At 41.8% G+C, this 20941-nt stretch overlaps 1 protein-coding gene and 1 long non-coding RNA gene across 23 annotated transcripts in view; one reads left to right on the top strand and one right to left on the bottom strand.

Annotated features, from left to right (window-relative positions):
- Window positions 1-20941, top strand: part of LOC115214490 (dual specificity protein phosphatase CDC14A) — a 292683-nt gene that overhangs the window by 63442 nt on the left and 208300 nt on the right. The gene's annotated exons all lie outside the window — the stretch shown is intronic.
- The window catches only part of LOC118764356, a 28053-nt gene continuing 7593 nt past the window's right edge, over window positions 482-20941 (bottom strand). Inside the window, exons 3-4 of the long non-coding RNA XR_005000184.1 lie at window positions 5652-5658; window positions 482-593 (exon numbers count right to left, since the gene is read on the bottom strand). This is a non-coding gene — a long non-coding RNA (uncharacterized LOC118764356). The remainder of the gene's footprint in view (window positions 594-5651; window positions 5659-20941) is intronic.

The following is a 20941-nucleotide window of genomic DNA, read 5'->3' as shown; positions in this document are numbered from 1 at the left end:
TTATTAAAAATCATTAAAAATAAAAAATATTGCTTTTTATATTACGTTCATGTCTTTGAAAGTTTTTTAAATATTTACTTACAGTTTTCTAGTGACAGTGACTTAACATATCTCTTTATGTATATCTCTCTATCTATCTCTGTCTCTTTGTAACAAATCTCTCGTGGAAGCGCCATCCAACCAAAATGCAAATATATGAGAAACTACTACCTGTGTCATCTCTTGTGAAAGGTAGGAGAGTCCAGTTTGCTGGACATTGTTGTAGAGCTGAAAAAGAGGTAATTTCTACTCTTCTCCTCTGGAAGCCATCTACTCGCAATACCAGAGGGCGCACACTCTCCTACCCTGATGTAATCTCCAGGGATACAGGCATCCAGCAACAGGACCTCCGTAATGCCATGATGACCGTGAAGTCTGGCGTAGCATGGTAAATTCCATTGTCTCGACCACGGTCGAACAATGATGATGATGATGTAACAAATCTCTCTAGCTATATCTCTTGTTTTAGCTTTCATTTTTCAGACGCTATTCTTTTCACTTTCAGTTTTCATACACCATTGTTTAACTTCCATGTTATTGTTTTCACTGTAAGTCTAAACTGTCTATCGCTATTTACAAACAAACAACAACAAATTACTGACAGAAAGAAGTTCACAATTACTAATGTAAGTAATTTCATAATTTACTGACGGAGGTATCTTCATAAATTCCACTTCAATCCATATGGTTTTGTGTTTCTCTGTTGTTGATGGTTTCTTTCTGGTTCCTTTGATACTGGTTCTTTGGTTCACTGAGAGACAAATTTTGCTTCAACCCATACAATACTTTATTGTCCATCAAAATTTCTTATTTACTTTTTGCCCGTTGTATTAAGAAACATAATTTCCATTACCAAGTTATTTTCATTGTTTACTATCTTCTGCACTTGTGTATTTCTGTATATAACGATGCCTAGGAGGAAAGGGTCAAATTTATCGGCATAACTACAGATTTCTATTCCCTACCCCCACCCCAATATACAAAATTTTGTGGGAGAAATGTTTTAGGAGGGGTGGGGAATTTCTGAAAATTCATAGGAGTCCACTTCAATTCGTCTTCACTTTCAAGAAAATGTATATTGTTTTATGAAATTCTCTACAAATATACCTCGGACTATGTAGATCCCAAGGACATAGGAATTTGGGGAGAAAACAATTGAGGGTTACTTTTGAGACCTGTTCCCCACTTGGGTGTGTTTCTGAACAAGTCGTCCATATTTCTTTCATTTTCTCTGTTTTGTGGGTTTGTGCATCCATAGATTTCCACTGAAGCAACAAATAGGCAATGAAGGCAAATGAAACCCTCACCAGAAACCTCATTATGCTAAAAATAGCAGCTAAAGGTCTGGTACACAGAAATATGTTACTAAGATGACTTATCTGGGATTGCATATTTGGAATCTACATTATATAACACATATTCGTAGACAATTTCATTACAAAATATCCATTTTTCTGAAAGTTGTGAGCATCCAAAGTCAGGGGGCGGGTGACAGAAATCTGTACTTATGCAAATTTGCCTACAGTATCAAGGTCAGCCAAAAGAATGTCACTGTCCAGGGAAAGAGAGATAGCTGCAGAAAGGGAAGCATGCCAAGAAACAAACAGACTGTGCACTACAAAAGTCAGAGCATCTCAAAGTGATGAACAGTGGTATGCACGGCTGATAAAGAATAGGATCTCCACTGCAAAACGAAGAGCAGTTGCTTCTATGAAGCAGCTTTCAATTATGATCCAGCAGTTCATTATGCAGATGACACTAGAGTTTCCATTTGTGCAATGACAACTGAGTGCATACATTATAAAGCAAAGAAGTAGTCTGTAGAGACACCTGCACTGTGCTGCAGTGGTGGAAAGGTTAAACTCCCTGCAATCCCCCAACCTCTAGAGCAATTGAAGAAACTGTTGTTACCAACTGACCAAGATTCCAAGCACTTTCAAAACAAAATTAGACAGTACAAAGCTGCACTACAGATGACATCATTTGGAGCCACACGTGATATAACTGAGCCAGGATTCATGCAAAATTTCAAGGTGCAAGGTCAGATTTATAATCAGATTGGCTCTCTGCTACCTCTGTCAAATGAATCACCAAAATTCCTTCAAATATATTTTACGGCTGATTCTCAGCAAGAAGGCCAAGGGAGGTGCAAGAACATTTCTGGCATGAGGATGAGCATTGTAGTGTCTCTTCAAAAGATGCTGCATAACAGCAACAACCTGATCAGAGGCTTCAAGACTGCACTTGAAACAATTCCACCTGACTCCATGGATTACATGGTAGTTATCAGATCAGACAAGAAACCATTTGGTCAACATGGAGGAAGGTTTAATGTGCCAACAGCAAATTAAATAGCTGTACTTCTGGTTGTGCAAGGATATGACAAGTGTGACATTGTCCTCTATCTCAGAGACAGCACACTGACAGACACAGTTCAACTACAAATGGAAGCTCCCAAAAATACCACATTCACAATTCATTATAACCTGTTAATATTTGATAATATTTTCTAACATAGGTATGAGGCCATTAAATCTTGAGAGAGGATGTGGTTGATTTAATCAATCATACCCTCTATTAATGTTGTATAAAGTGTTGAGCAGGTAGAATTATTAGTGTGTCAGCAAAATTCTTGACACCATTTCTTCTGGCTCTTTATGTTCTGTTCTGTGTGTGTGTGTTTGTGTGTTTGTCTCTTCCCATCTGTGTGTTGATATTGTTTACAGACTTAAAACCTAGAAAAAAGGAGACAATATTTAAACATTGTCAATGTTTAAACCAGCAATAAAAATCAGTTTTAGTTGTTGGCCAGCAGAATAATACCTTATGGGAAATAAATAAAGCTTACCTGCATGAAGAGTGTCTGGCCATAGAGAACTACTTTGAGAATCTTATTTAACCCATGCTAGCATCTAAAAATCATGATGGTGATAATACCCCTCCTTCCCAATGATAATGAATCATCATCATCATCACCACCACCACTAGTAGTAGTAGTAGTAAACTTTTTGTATACCAGCCTGTTTTAAGGTGTTCATTTTTAAATAAAATTTTCAGTCATAATATAATCCAAGAAAATTTGGTTATGTTCCAAAACAAGTTTTATAGTAAAAAAAGTTAATTATTTTACTCTCAATTTTTGATTATTTTCAAAATTAATCAGAACATTGAAGGAGTATATTTCAGTTGAAAGTTAGTCAAGGACAGCTTAAACCATATATTCTTAATAAATGGAATCAGTAAAATTGTGTGTCAGAAGTGAGCATTGTTTCTTGTTTTTACAGGTGTGCTGTAGTTGAACCTGTATAGTTATTAACAAAATGCAATGCAATATTTTAAAAATTTATTCCTCTAAATTAGAGGTTGATCAGTAAAAATAAGCACTAGGAAAATACATTGGGATTGCTTTGATTGACGACATCCTTTTCTTCTGCAAGTTAAGGCATGGCACCAAAGTTAGAAATCATTAGTATTTTTTTCTTGGTTCATTTTCTATCTTCCAATTATTGTTCTTTTATGCTGTTTCTTCATTGTTTTGAACTGAAATCAATAAAACTTAGGTTACTTTCACTTGTGAATTATCTTTCACTTGTATATTCAATTTTCATTTTTAGCATTTCTCACTTGTTCAAACTAAAAATATCTTCTTTTATGTTTTTTGGCAAGAAATTTGAAGTTATGTTTGAGTGGAACAGATAAGATTACTTTGTGTCAGAGATAAATTTGTCCATCTATTGTTAAATAGATACTGTAGTAATGAATTAACTAATTAAATATTCACATAGTTGAATATTCCTTCATTATAATATTGCTATAAGTAATGATATTCTGTGTGGCAGACATGTTAGTATGATCAAAGAAACAAATGTTAAAACATTGATGCTAGTAGTCGATGTTCCTGTTGTTATTTTTCTTATTAAGTAAATTTGTTACTTCTATAAAAAGATTATTTGTTTATCATTATCATTCTCATCATCCTCATCACCATTTAACATCTGTTTTCCATGCTGGCATCAGTTGGATAGTTTGACAGGAGCTGGTAAGCCAGAGGCTGTGCCATGCTCTGCTGTCTGTTTTAGCATGATTTCTACAGTTAAATGCCCGTTCAAACACCAATCAGTTTACAGAGTGTACCGGGTGTTTTTACAAGCTCCAGCACCAACAAGACTGCCAAATAACTTGCAAGACAAGACTCTTTAGCTGAGGTGGGAGAGTAGTGTTGAGGGAAGTAGCTTTATGTCAGGTGATGAGAGGTTAAGGTATGATAGAGGGACAAAATCAGGTGTCGTGTTGTAGAGGAGATACATAGCTACCCCAGTTGGAAGAGAGTGAGAGAAAGAGAAGCGGGTGGTGAAGATGTGTCAGGCTCTACCCTCAAGTAACAGGGAAATGTGTATTAGTGGATTGGTACAAAGGATTGGATGTGGGGAATGGGCAAGTAAGTTCATGAGAGTGAGAGATAGAGAGGAGGGGAACCCAGTGAGTGGTGAACACAGTTGGAGGGGAGGTATTAGGAAGACAAGTAGTTGGGAAGAGATTTGTCAGAACATTGTGTGCAGGAGCATAGCTGTTTCCTCTATGAGGTTCAACATCTGGAGGTCATTTTTCACCACTTTATCTTGGGTCTCCTTCTTCCACAAATTTCATGCACATTTGGTGATTGGTACTTCTCTATGCAACTGTTTTCATCCATATGCATCACATGACCATATGACTATAGTCCTCTCTCTTGCACTCTACATTTGATGCCTCTTTTACCTAATTTTTCTCTAAACACATTCACACTTTGTTGTACATGCACACTGATGCTGCACATCCAGCAGAACATGCTAGCTTCATTTCTTTCAACCTTTCACATGTCTGCTGCATTCACAGCCCACGTTTCACTATTGGGGTTGTGGATTTCTTTTTAGTCTTTACATTTCCTCTGCATTCACAGCCCAAGCTTCACAACCATGTAGCATTGCTGTCCTCCAGGCCATGACAGAAGAATTTAAGACTGGTTGCCCATGGAAACTTTTCTATGTTGATAACTCTATGCTGGAAACAAACCTGGAATTAAAGGCCCTTAAAATTAATTAGCAAAAACCAAGTAACTGTGCTTAGTGTATGGCCTAAGTTGTGGGTTGGACACTGTGAAGGTGATGAGAAGTGTAGAGACAAGTGAATTGTGGGTAATGTCATTGACAGAATTAGTGTTAGCATCACCATCATTGTCCTCAACATCATTATCATCATCACTAAATCATCATCCACCATCATTCATCAGTATCACCATCATCATTAATATGGATCATCATTCATCCTCATTTATCATCTTACAATATCACTATTGCTGTTGCTATGATCATCATTACCCCCACCATAACAATTATGATTCTGATAATAATGATGGAGATCATCATTAGCACAACTGTCAACTGATATGTTATACAAGAGTCTACACATATTTGACAGCTCAGCAGAGAAAGAGAATAGTTGTTTTACCATATCATTTCCATGAATATAGGATAAAATTTACATGTAGTAGAGAATTTGGCTTTATGGCAGGCAAAATTTATTTTTTAACCTTGCATACTGTTTGTTGAGATGGGATAGGAAAACACCTGTACTTGCTGGCTGCAACTTCATATTTTTTTCCAATGTTATCAACACAAATGCTTTACTGATTTTATCAGTATTCTTGGGAAAACTAAGTATCAAGTCATCTAATTTTCCCCATCTATATCTCTCATACTTAGCTTTTAACACACGCACACACACAATACTTGTGCAAGTTATATGTTTGCCCATAAATGAAACCCTAACAGAATTCTAAAAACATGAGATTGCATTCATCAGCCAATATGGCTGGTTTTGTGTGATTTTAGATGATCCTATCATTTATGTAGTGCAATGAGCACAATTCAATTGACTGTGTTAACATATACGATACATATAATTAACAATATTCCAGCATGATGATCTATCTATTTAATGCAGTGTACCAATGAACAGTTATAAGAATCTAAGTATATGACAAGACAAAGAGTCTAGAATAGATATATATATATATATACACATGCATGCATACTTCTATATATATAGACACATACATAATATATGCACCTGAGATAGAAACAGATTAAAATAATGAAGTGTATGACATTTATAGTGTGTGTGTGTGCGTGTGTAAATGTAGAATGGCACTTGCTGTAATATTTTGTCTCAGAGAAACTCAGAGAAAAGACTAATGTGTAAAAAAATAGAAAACATGTGGTTCTCTCAGAATGTCATTGGTAGATCATCAGGTATAGGTGTTTTGAGCTAATCTGATCTCATGAGTGATGAACACTCCCAATACCTAAGGAAAGCCAAAAAATACTCCTTCTTACATAGAAATCAACACTTATTGCACATGGTGGCAGTTACTAAAAGCATTGTCATTCTTGCTTGTTCTGTCAACAACTTGTCTGTTTGCTTTGCACCTTCATACATATGTGAAATAAGAGATCCTTTACTTGCAAAATATGCTGTCTGTTTTTGCATGGTTTCTACAGCTGGATGCCCTTCCTAATACCAACTATTTTACAGAATGTACTGAGTACTTTCTATGTGGCACTGGCAGCAGCAAGGTCACTAAGTAACTTGCTAGGCAAGACACCTCAAATATAGTGGGGAGTAGTATTTAGGAAGGTGGCTTTGCCTGTAATATCTCTGCTTTAACTTTGGTAAACATATTGACAGCAAGCTGGTGGAATAGGTTTTGACCTCTATGAAGGGTTTTAAATAATTTATCCCTCGACGTGAAGTGAAAAGCATAAAATTCCTTACAAGAAACCGTAGGAGTTTTCTTTTTTAATATTGGGTCAGTCTTGAGAATATTGAAATGGTAGCTGTCCTCTCCTTGAACCAAAGATGATGGGTACTGGAGTGTGTTGTATGATCTGTGAAATTTGTTGATAATTTGAAGAGGCTCATTTTGATTATGGTGTCGTTCACAATGTTATATTGTTGAAATTCTTCCCCAGTTATCAGAAACAGCTACCTTGTTGCACTCCAGAGGATTAGCTCATCGCATAGGCTTACTGCTTGTCCATCACATTTGCTCAGCTGTCCCCTGAGTTTGTACAATGGAGGCTCATGTTTGCATATCTTAAAGTTGGTTCATCCTCTTCTTGGCTGTCTCCTAAGTTCATGTAATGGATGCTCTTGTTAACATATGTTCGAGTCAGTTCAATATCTGGTTGGCTGTCTCTTGAGTCTATTTGATGGAGGTATGTGTTCACATATCATCAAGTCTAAGAGGTGGTATCAAAAGATTCCCACACTAGTTATGTTTAATAAAAAATAACTTATTTACCTAAGTTTTAACATTATGTCCTTCAAAATAGTCACATTGCACAGCAATACTCTAGCCCCAGTGTTCCTTCCATTTTTGGAATCTATCCTGAAAGTTGTTTTCTGTAAGCGAATTGAGGACTTTCTACAATTTGCTCCGGATCTTGACAACAGTGTTAAAACAGCAACCTTTGAGCTATATTTTATACATCTGTATTGTATGTATATATATATTAGTGTCTATTGTGTTTTTATATATATATATATATATATATATATATATATATATATTATATAATATTTTACTATAAAATTGGATTTAACCCTAAATCTGATTTTTCCCTGTAATTTTGGATTCATTCCCTAATATTTATTATTATATATATATATATATATATACATACATATACATATATATATATTGTGTTTTTGTGGTGTAGTTTGCACAAAAGATTTTCAATTTTTAGGAATAATTATGAGATATAAATTAACAAAAGTATTTGCTTTTATTAGTATAAAGAGTATGGTTGTTTTCCAAACAATTGGTTTAAATAAAATTCATAATGATATAAAAATATTATAATATGAATTTTATAAATTGAGTATTGGGGTCCGTGGTGGTTGATTTTTATACTTAGTTGTAACTCAGGATATATATATTAATTTATTTTTTTGTGTTTACAAATCTACAGGTGCTAAATCTGGTGAATAGGGTGGGTGTGGAAGTGATACCATGTTGTTTTTGGCAAGAAACTCATGAGTGAGGAGAGCTTGGTGAAGAATCCTGTTCTTTGCATTCCACAGGTCTGGATGCTTTCACCAAATGTCCTCCCTCAAATGCTTCCAAATGTTGCAGTAGAACTCTCGATTGATGGTCTGGCCCTGGGGGACAAATTCTCGATGCACAATATCACATTTCTAGGGGTGACACTTGTGGCAGGTCTTCCTGATTACTCATTGTGTTCCAGGGATGTTCTTCTACTTTTGAAGTACCCATACCACTGGATCATTGTGTATGAGCCATTGCCTTGTCACTGTAAGCTTGCCAAAGCATACCTAATATCTCTCAAGTTCAGTGCAAAATTTCATGTTGGCTCATTGTTCTGGTCCATGACAAAAACATAGACTACAGCATACATGTAATCACTAAACACAAATTTCACAACTTGCAATGTAACACAGCAATATCACTCAGCACACTGCCTCAAGAATGTCACTGCTAGCTCTCACTACACATGCAGCCATGTCAGCATGCTACAGGAACTAGTCCAAGAACTTTTTGATACCACCTTTGTATTCCTTCTCTGTTCAAGTCACTTCTGAGCTCACTGTTGATGATCTTTGCAAGGGTCTTTTAACTCTTTTGCCCTAATGAAATTCCTTAGGAACAAAACAGTAGAATGATGTAAAAGTGTTATTATTGCAGTATTTCAATACTCAGTATCTAGATATCACATGTTTCAGATTGGATTAATAGCACTGGCATGCATGCATTCACGAAGACACTCTAAATTTGCAAGGCAACAAAGGATTGAAGGTACATGAGATATAGGCGGTCAATTGGGAAAGCAATGCTTGTCATTGCCACCAATGGAGGAAAATCTCTCTGTAGATAAACATACATACAGACATATATGTTAACATAAAATATACAAGCATATATCTTTAATGTACGAAGCATTTTGTCTTCTATTTATTGTAACTTAGATATTGTCATGCCATGACATTAAGTACTAGGAGTTGAGCGCTGTTGCATCCATAAACATAAGTCATTTTTCTAGCTATTTACGTGGTTACTTCATTCAATCAACTATATATATATATATATATATATATATATATATGTATAAAATATCTAAAGAATACGCACAGATCATGAATGGCTAAAAGTTAAGTGAATCGTCCAACCTTCTTTCTTGCACTTATCCTTATTCTTTCTCTATTCTTCAATTTCCATCTCATTGTATTGTCACTCATTCTTTCAGTATTCCCTCATTACCCTGTCTAGCTCAAACATTTTTTTCGTTTAGACTTGTCTCCAGGTTCATAGCCACTCTGATTTTTCAATTTTTCAATTTTTCGTTTAGTATTGTCTCCCGATTCATACAAACCCATTTGCTAGCTCACGATTAACAGAACCTCTTTACTCAGCTACGGTGTTATATTAGCTATCAATAATGATATTCCCTCTGATTTTTCTGATTTTCAAACCTATTTATCTAATGTTTATTTATCGACAATGCCGTCCCCAGTCAAATTCCCTCACACCGCTTATTGTCACGTGTCCCTTGACCTCTCTCTCTAACTAACCGTATCTCTCTCTCGCTATGTCCCCCCTTCCCATAACCATCATCGCCATGGTCCTCTATGCCCCCCCCCCCTCCCCAAAACCATCATCGCCATACATAAAAGAGCCATCGCATTTATCGTTAACCCCACTCGCTTCAAAAATTTTGTTCTCGAGTTACTGTTCATTTGCGTTGTGAGAAATTGCTGCCTTCATTTAAGAGAGTTCGGATTGGTGCTACTATTGTTTGTGTTAACTGTTTTGAACAGTGCCCGTTGTAAAACGGTAATTTTCGCCCTACGGGGCAGAAAATTTGTATTAACTGTATTTTTGTTACCTTGGAGGTAATTTTTTGAAATGGAGTTCGACTTGACGTCGAAGGAAGATTTTCCCGTGATGGGAAAAAGTGAAAATAAGGATAAAGAAGTACCCAAACAGTCATTCTCGGCCGCGGTGGGCGGCGCCATGATGGATGTCGAATTCAAAATTGAACAATTGTATGAATTCAGGAATCTAGTAAAAGTGGAAGGAGGCGAAATAAGGCTTGTACCGCCGCAGGCAAAAGTACAAGAGATCAAAGAAAGAATTGTGATTTACAAGGTATATAGCTTCAAAGAAAAGAAGATTATGGATGTGAAGAACGAAATTGTCGAGAAGTGCCTGTCCCCGGTGTGGGACAAAATTCGTCATGTCGTGAGAGGTGCACGCAGTGCTACGGTCGAGGCGCACTTTGACACGGCAGAGGTGGCGAGAGAGGTGTCGTCGTTGACCCTTAAAAACGACGACATCATGCTGCTACCCTCGTACATGGGGAAGCGTACTGCTAAGTTACTAGTAGAAGACATACCCAGAGGGTACGACATCATGTGGGTAGCAGCGGCAGTCCTGCACAACATTGAACGTGAAATATCAATACTGCAAATGAGAAGGAAAGAGGTGGTACGGTGGAAGGGTCAGACCTTGGAGCTCCTCGTGCAGGCGGAGAACAAAATCCTAGAAAACCTGCCCGACAGAATTTTCAATGAGGACGGTACGTCAATGAGAGTTTCGGTAGAGGGACGTAGACCCAGATGCTTCAAGTGTGGAGAGAAGGGTCACGTCCGGTCCAATTGTATTAAAAAGAAAAAAATAGAAGAAGCGCCTCCTCAAAGTGTCCCTATCACTGAAGGGGAGGAAACAGGAAAAAACAACAAAAAGACGAAGACAAGTACGGAAACAAAAACAGACAACACAGAACTAATGGACTACACACAAGTCACTCATAAAAGAAAAAAAGAGAATACCCAGGACTCCCCTCCCCAAACAAGGAAAAAAACAGCAAACACAGCAGACACACACATCAAGCAAATCCCCCAACCCTACCCCCATGGCACTGTTTTCATTGGAAAACAGTTTGCCAAGCCCCTCCCCATAAAACAAGACATAAAAAAGTGCCTACAGAAGAACGAAAGGATAATAGCGTTCGATGAGAAAAATGAAAAAGTATATAAGTGTTGCAAATTCTCAAGATTTGTACTGTACAGTAGAGCCACAGATGTAAAAGCAACCGCTCGCTTCGCCAAGGTAGGGGAGGACGAGTGGAAAGAGGAGGTTCTTCAGGAACATCTGAGGAACCGTCTAATAAGAGACGTAACCAAAGAGGTTATGGAGGGCAAACTAATAATAACCCCGGCAACCACACCCACCCAGAGCCCAGTGGCAACGCCGGTCAAGAGCCCTGCAGCAGCGGAAGAAGGGGAAGCAGGCAGACTTAAACTGTCATGCTCCCTTTCACAACCGTGAGTACTTTTATGTTTCTCTCTCACCCACAATGGCTAAGCTGGGTTGTATAAATGTACGTGGAATGGGGTCGAAACGGAAACAAATTTGTTTCCTGAACGACCTCACAACACACGGTGTAGATATTGCTATTGCAACCGAGTCCAAGATGAGCGAGACCCAAGCGTTCTCGCCTCTTCTAAATGGTTTCGAGAAATTTATTTCTCCTAGCCGAGGAAGAGGCAGAGGCGTGGCAGTCTTCATCAGGAAGAGCTTGGACTTGCAGGTAAGTACTGTCTTTCTGGACCCAGAAGGCAGGCTGGTTGTCCTGGATGTGACTCACGTAAGTAAACAGTCCTTCAGGTTGGTAGCTGTCTACGCCCCGAACGAGGGTAGACAGACGGGTTTTTTTCGGAACCTGGAGCCCTTTTTAGCGACGTCGAAAACAGTAATCCTAGTAGGGGACTTTAACACTGTCCTTGAAGCGCACATCGACAATGTTGGCTCAACCAATAGGAAGGGGAACCCTAGCCTCAAGGGTCTACTAGAGAGCTTTGATCTAGTGGACCGTTACCGACTGGATGAGCCGAGCGTTCCACAGTGGACGTGGAGTAACAACGACGGCTCACACAGATCGTATCTAGATAGGATATTTATTAAGAAAAGAGATAAGGATACGTTTAGTTGTCCACAATTTCATATTGTACCTTACTCGGATCACAAATTTGTGACGTGTGAGGTGCAATTAGACAAGTGTCATAGACAGGGACCCGGGTACTGGAAGCTGAACAAGGCTATTTTGAATTGTGAAGACTTCCGTACCCGGATTAAGGTGTTAGTTCAGAGGGCATTGTGTGGCACCATCATTAACAATAGATGGTGGCACGCCCTCAAAAGAGCCATTCGTTTAGAGTCCGTTAGATTTAGCAATCAGCTAAGGATAGATAGGGCTAGTCTAGAGGGCGATTTAGTTAAGAATCTAGACGAGGCAATGGAAGCTGGCTCTGCATCCGGAGTGTTGGCGGCAAGGACGGTATTGTACCGCCACCTTAACTCCAAACACGAAGGTTGCAGAGTCAGAGCTAAGCTGCGCGCTGGGAAACGAGAAGGTATTAACGTGGCCGGATGGGCCCGTCGTGTGGAGAGTCAGAGAGGCAACAGAGCCTCAATCAAATCTTTGACTGACGAACAGGGACAAAAGATCTATGGACAGGAGGAGATGCAAAAGTTTCTTCACCAGCATTTCGCTCGCGTGTTCGGGGGTGGTGGTTCGCTGGATCGGGGGAGGGCCTTAAAGGACTTCCTAGCCGGCGGACCGCGGCTCGCGGGGCGTGAGGTGGAGTGCTGTGAAGGAGCGATCACTCCCGCGGAGATAAGGAGATACTGGCCGGATGCGCCGGGGAGAAGTCGCCGGGGTTGGATGGTCTGCCCTACGAGTTTTACCAAAGTATGCCGGACTTGTTCGGGGGAATACTGGCGGGCGTCTACACGAACTGGCAGCAGAATGGGAGAATTCCCAGTTCTGTAAGCCGGGGAGTGGTGACGCTAATCCAGAAAGACCCGAGCAAGGGGGATAACATCAGTAACTACAGGCCCATAACTCTACTTAATGTAGAGTTAAAGATTTTGGCCAAGGTGTTGGCAAAAAGGTTGACGGTTGTCGTGGAGAAACTTGTAGGGAGAGCACAGACATGTGCAATTCCAGGCAGGTCGATCCAGGACAACCTTCACCTTATACGCTATACCTTAGATAGGGTGGGTAAATTAGCCGGCAAAGGCGGGGTAATGGTCCATTTAGACCAAAGTAAAGCCTTCGATAGGGTAGACCATGGGTACCTGGCGACGGTCCTCGAAGCGGCTGGGCTGGGCCCTGTATTTCGCGGGTGGATCTCCGCTATGTATAGCGGCATCAAGTCCACCGTCCAGATAAACGGTTACCTAACGGAACCGTTTTCGATCGAGTGTTCAGTGCGTCAGGGGTGCCCCTTGTCACCACTTTTGTACGTATTGGCTCTTGAGCCATTGCTGCGAAAGTTGGAGAGGCTGGGGAGTAACTCGGATGAAATCGGAGGTGGGAGGACGGTTACTGCTTATGCGGATGACGTCACCCTCATCGTGTCCAAAGAGGCCCAACTACCTTGTGTAGAGGAGGCTATCAGAGGATACGAGGCGGTGGCAGGAGCAAAGGTTAACAAGGACAAATCGGTTGGCTTGCGCCTCGGCACCTGGAGGAGCAAGTCGATATCGTCCAGTGTCGTGGGACACTGGACGGATGGCCCTGTTAAGTTGCTGGGAGTTTGGTTCGGGCCAGACTCCCAAACGGAGAAGAACTGGAGCGAGGTGACAAGCAAGGTGGAAGCCATAGTACGGACCTGGTCCGGAAGGTTTCTGTCCTTGAAAGGAAAGGCGGAGGTGGTGCAGATGTTCATTGCATCTGTAATCACCTACCGCCTGACCGTTGTCCCTTGCCCCGATTCATGGCTTAACAAGTTGGAGCGAATCCTTTTCCGCTTTTTGTGGAAAGGAGGAAGGCCACTTGTGAGGCGCTCCGTTTGCTGCCAGGAACCGTTAAAGGGTGGGCTAGGAATGCCTTGGTTGATGATGCGCAGACATGCGTTGAGGCTAAGGCATCTCTGGCACCACCTGGAGGGTGATAAGGTGTGGAGTCCGCTGGCAGGGGGATTTTTCCCGAGACCGGCCTCCTTAGTGAATTTTAACCCGGTTACATCAAAAGATGGAAACTGACTCCATGGCAAAAGGAGTGCCGACAGGCACTCACGCTGATCCACAAGGCGGGCAAGGCCGGCTGCGGAAATACCACCTCGGTATTTTATAGAGGGCTGGTAGAGGCAAAAAACGACGACGTCCTAGGAGGGGCTCTGGGGTTTGATGAGACCAGCTTGCCAACCTGTTTAAAAAAACTTCAGGTCGGGGTATTTGGATAATTTCCAAAGATCCCTGGCCTGGCAGTGCTATAGGAATGCTTTACCTGTTCGCGAGAAGTTATCGCGGCACGGAGTTTCAGTGCCACCGACGTGTCCAAGGTGCGAGTTGGACGATGAAACCGTCCAGCACGCTTTTGTTCACTGTCGGAAGTTGTCCGACTTGATAAGTTACGCAGAACACGTGTTATCGCATCTGGGACGAGTACAGCTGTCGGCTGAGTCTATGATTAAGATGATACCGCCAACTGGACTCTCGAAGGAAGGTGAGGCATGTTTTCACTGCACGGTTGCAGTAGTAAAGGAATGCATGTGGAGAACGAGAATGGAAGGAGCCGCGATAGGATCCTTTGTCTCCGGCCCCAGCTTGCTCACTTACTTCAGATATCATCTGAAGAGCAAAATGGGGCTGGAAAAGAGGATCTTACCGCGGGGTGTGTATGAGAAAAGATGGAAGGAAGTGGAAAGAAAGGTGGGTGTCAGAAACCCAGCTTGACCATGGAGGAGAGAGAGGAAGTGGAAGCTGCAGGGCCTCATAAATTGCCGGGGTGTAAAAACTCCAGTGAGACTACAAGTTCATCTACTGTTGTTTGTTATACTGGTTATGCAAAGGATATTATTTTATAATGAATCTAAACAAAATTTTTAATCGAATCTCTTAAATGTTTTTTGTATGTATGTCCTGTATTTGTCCTTCTGTGTATCGATTTTCATAATCTTAATAAAGAAATACCCACTCGCTTCAAAATATCTAAAGAATACGCACAGATCATGAATGGCTAAAAGTTAAGTGAATCGTCCAACCTCGCTACGACTACCTTCTTTCTTGCACTTATCCTTATTCTTTCTCTATTCTTCAATTTCCATCTCATTGTATTGTCACTCATTCTTTCAGTATTCCCTCATTACCCTGTCTAGCTCAAACATTTTTTTCGTTTAGACTTGTCTCCAGGTTCATAGCCACTCTGATTTTTCAATTTTTCAATTTTTCGTTTAGTATTGTCTCCCGATTCATACAAACCCATTTGCTAGCTCACGATTAACAGAACCTCTTTACTCAGCTACGGTGTTATATTAGCTATCAATAATGATATTCCCTCTGATTTTTCTGATTTTCAAACCTATTTATCTAATGTTTATTTATCGACAATGCCGTCCCCAGTCAAATTCCCTCACACCGCTTATTGTCACGTGTCCCTTGACCTCTCTCTCTAACTAACCGTATCTCTCTCTCGCTATGTCCCCCCTTCCCATAACCATCATCGCCATGGTCCTCTATGCCCCTCCCTCCCCAAAACCATCATCGCCATACATAAAAGAGCCATCGCATTTATCGTTAACCCCACTCGCTTCAAAATATCTAAAGAATACGCACAGATCATGAATGGCTAAAAGTTAAGTGAATCGTCCAACCTCGCTACGACTACCTTCTTTCTTGCACTTATCCTTATTCTTTCTCTATTCTTCAATTTCCATCTCATTGTATTGTCACTCATTCTTTCAGTATTCCCTCATTACCCTGTCTAGCTCAAACATTTTTTTTCGTTTAGACTTGTCTCCAGGTTCATAGCCACTCTGATTTTTCAATTTTTCAATTTTTCGTTTAGTATTGTCTCCCGATTCATACAAACCCATTTGCTAGCTCACGATTAACAGAACCTCTTTACTCAGCTACGGTGTTATATTAGCTATCAATAATGATATCCCTCTGATTTTTCTGATTTTCAAACCTATTTATCTAATGTTTATTTATCGACAATGCCGTCCCCAGTCAAATTCCCTCACACCGCTTATTGTCACGTGTCCCTTGACCTCTCTCTCTAACTAACCGTATCTCTCTCTCTCTCTCGCTATGTCCCCCCTTCCCATAACCATCATCGCCATGGTCCTCTATGCCCCCCCCTCCCCAAAACCATCATCGCCATACATAAAAGAGCCATCGCATTTATCGTTAACCCCACTCGCTTCAAAATATCTAAAGAATACGCACAGATCATGAATGGCTAAAAGTTAAGTGAATCGTCCAACCTCGCTACGACTACCTTCTTTCTTGCACTTATCCTTATTCTTTCTCTATTCTTCAATTTCCATCTCATTGTATTGTTTCTCATTCTTTCAGTATTCCCTCATTACCCTGTCTAGCTCAAACATTTTTTTCGTTTAGACTTGTCTCCAGGTTCATAGCCACTCTGATTTTTCAATTTTTCAATTTTTCGTTTAGTATTGTCTCCCGATTCATACAAACCCATTTGCTAGCTCACGATTAACAGAACCTCTTTACTCAGCTACGGTGCACCCGCCCTCCCACCCCCACCACGCATGCCGGAAGTTCCTATTCTCTTCCATTCCGGGGTTGCTTCCCATGAAGACTGCAAATGCTCTCACCATCCATACCCCTCCCTACCCCTAGTCTCGACCTATGTAAGGTAATGTTCATACAGTGCAAAATATGAAAGGCTAGCGTTATGCAGGTTGTACTGAAGGCTACTTTACTACTTCATTTCTTGCACATGAATTCTGCCAAATGCGAGCTTTCTTTTCAGGTACACGAAGCTACTGTCCACCGTCCCAGGGTCTCTAGAGCCCATGCCTTCCACACCCTCAGGGTTGGCACCCTCAACGTTGGCACTCTGAAAGGTAGGTCTGGTGAGATAGTCGAGATGCTTGAACGGAGATGTGTGGATATATGTTGCATGCAAGAAATAAGGTGGAGAGGAGGATCAGCTAGGTTCCTCACAGGCAAGGAACGCAGGTACAAGATTTTCTGGGCAGGGAACACTGACGGGGTTGGTGGCGTGGGTATACTTATCGCTGAGAAATGGGTAGATAAAGTAATTGAGGTAATCAGAGTAAGTGACAGAATACTTAAGATTAGATTAGTGCTTCATCATAGTTTAGCAACCATTATATCAGCCTATGCTCCTCAGTCGGGGCTACCCGATGGACAGAAAGACCGATTCTATGACACTACTGCAGACTACCTCATTGACGAACGACAGAGACCTTATCTTTGTGGCTGGTGACTTCAATGGTCACGTTGGACGACATGCTGGGGGCTTCCATGGCGTACATGGAGGCTATGGCTATGGCTCCCGCAACGAGGAGGGAACCAGGCTGCTGGAGTTCTGCGATGCAAATAATCTTATGATTTGCAACACTAACTTCAGGAAACCTACCAGCCACCTAGTCACTTACCAATCGGGCCAACATACCAGCCAAATTGACTACATCCTTACAAGGCAAAGGGAGAGATGGCTGTTATAAATGCCAAAACCTTCCCAGGTGAAGAATGTACCCCACAACATAGACTGGTAGTTAGTGACTTTAGGATCAGGACTAGGAGGACAACCAGAAGACGACAAATATGGAGAAGAAGGATCTGGAAGCTTAAAGATCCTGCAAATGGACAGAGATTTAGGGACATATTACTTGAAGCCTCTGACGAAGTAGAAGGGGATAGAGCATCACAGGGGGTAGAAGACAGCTGGACGTTTCTAAGGGACAACCTGCTGAGAGCCACTGACCAGATCTGTGGCTGGTGCAAAGTCCCCTCTCGACCTAGAATAACGTGGTGGTGGAACAATATTGTAGACAGGGCTATTAGAGAAAAGAGACAGGCTTGGAAGGTCTGGAAAAATGGGGGTAGCAGGGAATTGTATCAGACTGCCAAAAGAGAAGCTAGGAGACAGGTTTATTTAGCCAGAGGGGAAGCAGATAAGAAAAAATTTGCCAATGTTCTGCGCCGTGAGGACCAAAGACTGGAGGTGTTTCGTGTTGCAAGACAGTGTTTGAGAGAGAATCGTGATGTGGTAGGAGAGAAGTGTGTTCGCATGGAAGATGGTTCACTTGCGCTAAATGAGGATGTGAAGAGAGAGGTTTGGAGATGCCACTATGAAAGGTTGCTGAATGAAGAAAATGAATGGGATAAAGAGAGTCTGCCGAATGTTGACCCAACAGAGGGACCAGCTATCCGAGTTGATAGTTCTGTGGTAGCTAAGGCAATTAGAAGCATGAAGACAGGGAAAGCCCCAGGCCCATCAGGAATCACTGCAGAGATGCTCAAAATGTCTGGTAGTGTCGGCTATAGCCTAGTCACCCATATAGTTAATCAGGTGATACACAAAGGGGTCATACCCAATGACTGGTGTAGCAGTATAATAGTCAACTGCTACAAAGGTAAAGGTGATGCCCTAGATACAAATAACTACAGAGGTATCAAGCTGTTGGACCAGGTGATGAAGGTTACGGAGAGGGTCATAGCCCAACTAATTAGAGAGAGAGTTAGTTTAGATGAGATGCAGTTTGGGTTTGTGCCAGGGAAAAGTACTACTGATGCTATATTCCTGGTAAGGCAGCTGCAGGAGAAATACCTAGCCAAAGATAAGCCCCTGTACCTGGCTTTTGTTGACATGGAGAAAGCCTTCGACAGGGTCCCCCGATCCCTTATCTGGTGGGCAATGAGAAAACTAGGGATAGATGAATGGTTAGTGAGAGCTGTGCGGGCCATGTATAGGGACGCCGCTAGTAGGGTGAGGGTTGGAAATGAGTACAGTGAAGAATTCCGGGTAGAGGTAGGGGTCCACCAAGGCTCAGTACTCAGCCCCCTCCTATTTATCATAGTCCTCCAGGCAATAACGGAGGAATTCAAGACAGGATGCCCTTGGGAGCTCCTCTATGCTGATGACCTTGCTCTAATTGCTGAGTCGCTATCAGAACTGGAGGAGAAGTTTCAGGTGTGGAAACAAGGATTAGAATCGAAGGGCCTCAGAGTCAATCTAGCTAAAACCAAAGTCGTAATCAGTAGGAAGGTAGACAAATCACAAACACCTTCAGGTAGATGGCCCTGCTCGATCTGTAGAAAAGGTGTAGGTAGAAACTCTATAAGATGCACCAAGTGTAAGCTATGGACACATAAGAGATGCAGCAATGTCAAAGGAAGGCTAACTAGGAAGATGGTTTTTGTATGTGGCAGATGCTCAGGAACAATAAACACTGAAAATGCTCTGAGACCAACTTCCGTCACTTTCCAGGGAGAAAAACTAGAAATAGTTGATAGTTTCCGTTACCTAGGTGACCAAGTCAGCAGCGGGGGTGGGTGTGCTGAAAGTGTAACTGCTAGAGTAAGAATAGCTTGGGCAAAGTTCAGAGAGCTCTTACCTCTGCTGGTGACAAAAGGCCTCTCGCACAGAGTGAAAGGCAGACTGTATGATGCGTGTGTACGAACAGCCATGCTACATGGCAGTGAAACATGGGCCGTGACTGCTGAGGATATGCGTAAGCTCGCTAGAAATGAAGCCAGTATGCTCCGATGGATGTGTAATGCCGGTACTCACACTCGGCAGAGTGTAAGTACCTTGAGAGAAAAGCTGGACCTAAGAAGCATCAGTTGTGGTGTGCAAGAGAGACGTTTGCGCTGGTATGGTCATGTGGCGAGAATGGATGAAGATAGTTGTGTGAAAAAGTGCCACACCCTAGCGGTTGAGGGAACCTGTGGAAGAGGCAGACCCAGGAAAACCTGGGACGAGGTGGTGAAGCACGACCTTCGAACTTTAGGTCTCACTGAGGAAATGACTAGAGACCGAGACCTCTGGAAGTGTGCTGTGCGCGAGAAGACCCGGCAGGACAAGTGAGTCCACAACCCGTGGCCTTCTACATGGGATGGAGCCAGCCTACGTATGCATACCTTCCCTTCTTGGGACACAAAACTCTACTTGTGAAGACGTGTTGAGGCAAGTGAGGATCAGAATCGAAATCGATCAATGGAAATTGCGGATGTGCTACCAGTGCCGGTGGCATGTCGAAACTCTGCTTGTGAAGACCCATTGAGGCAAGTGAGGATCAGAATCGAAATCGATCAATGGAAATCGATCAATGGAAATTGCAGATGTGTTACCAGTGCCGGTGGCATGTAAGAGAACTTTCCGTTTCGCGACCGTTGCCAGCACCGCCCCGTTTCGTGTCCGTTGCCAGCCTCGCCTGGCCCTCGTGCCGGTGGCACATAAAAAGCACCATCCGTTCGTGGCCGTTTGCCAGCTCTGTCTGGCACCAGTGCGGGTGGCACGTAAAAAGCACCCACTACACTCACGGAGTGGTTGGTGTTAGGAAGGGCATCCAGCCGTAGAAACACTGCCAGATTTGACTGGGCCTGATGAAGCCTTCTGGCTTCACAGACCCCAGTAGAACCGTCCAACCCATGCTAGCATGGAAAACGGACGCTAAATGATGATGATGATGATGATATATATGAGGTGTTATCAAAAAGTTCCTGGACTGGTTCTGTAGCACACCAACAGATGACAGCATACGGTTGTGTGCACAGTGAAAGCTAGCAGTGACTTTCATGAGGCAGTGCTCTGAGTGACATAACTGTATTTACTTTACAAGTTGTGAAATTTGCTTTTGTGATCACATGTATGCTGTAGTCTGTGATTTTTGTCATGGACAGAAAGTTGAACAAAGAGCCAACATGAAATTTGGGATTAAACTTGGAAAGTCTGCTACAGAGACATTGAGCATGCTTTGGCATGCTTACAGTGATGAAGTAATGAGTCATAACGCAATGTTTCAAGTGGTAAAGGTGCTTCAAAAGATCCAC

The sequence above is a fragment of the Octopus sinensis genome, linkage group LG7 (genome assembly GCF_006345805.1).
Source record: "Octopus sinensis linkage group LG7, ASM634580v1, whole genome shotgun sequence".
NCBI classification, from domain to species: Eukaryota; Metazoa; Mollusca; class Cephalopoda; order Octopoda; family Octopodidae; genus Octopus; species Octopus sinensis.
The sequence above is the reverse complement of the archived record's forward strand: the minus strand, read 5'-3'. Positions and strand labels throughout refer to the sequence as shown.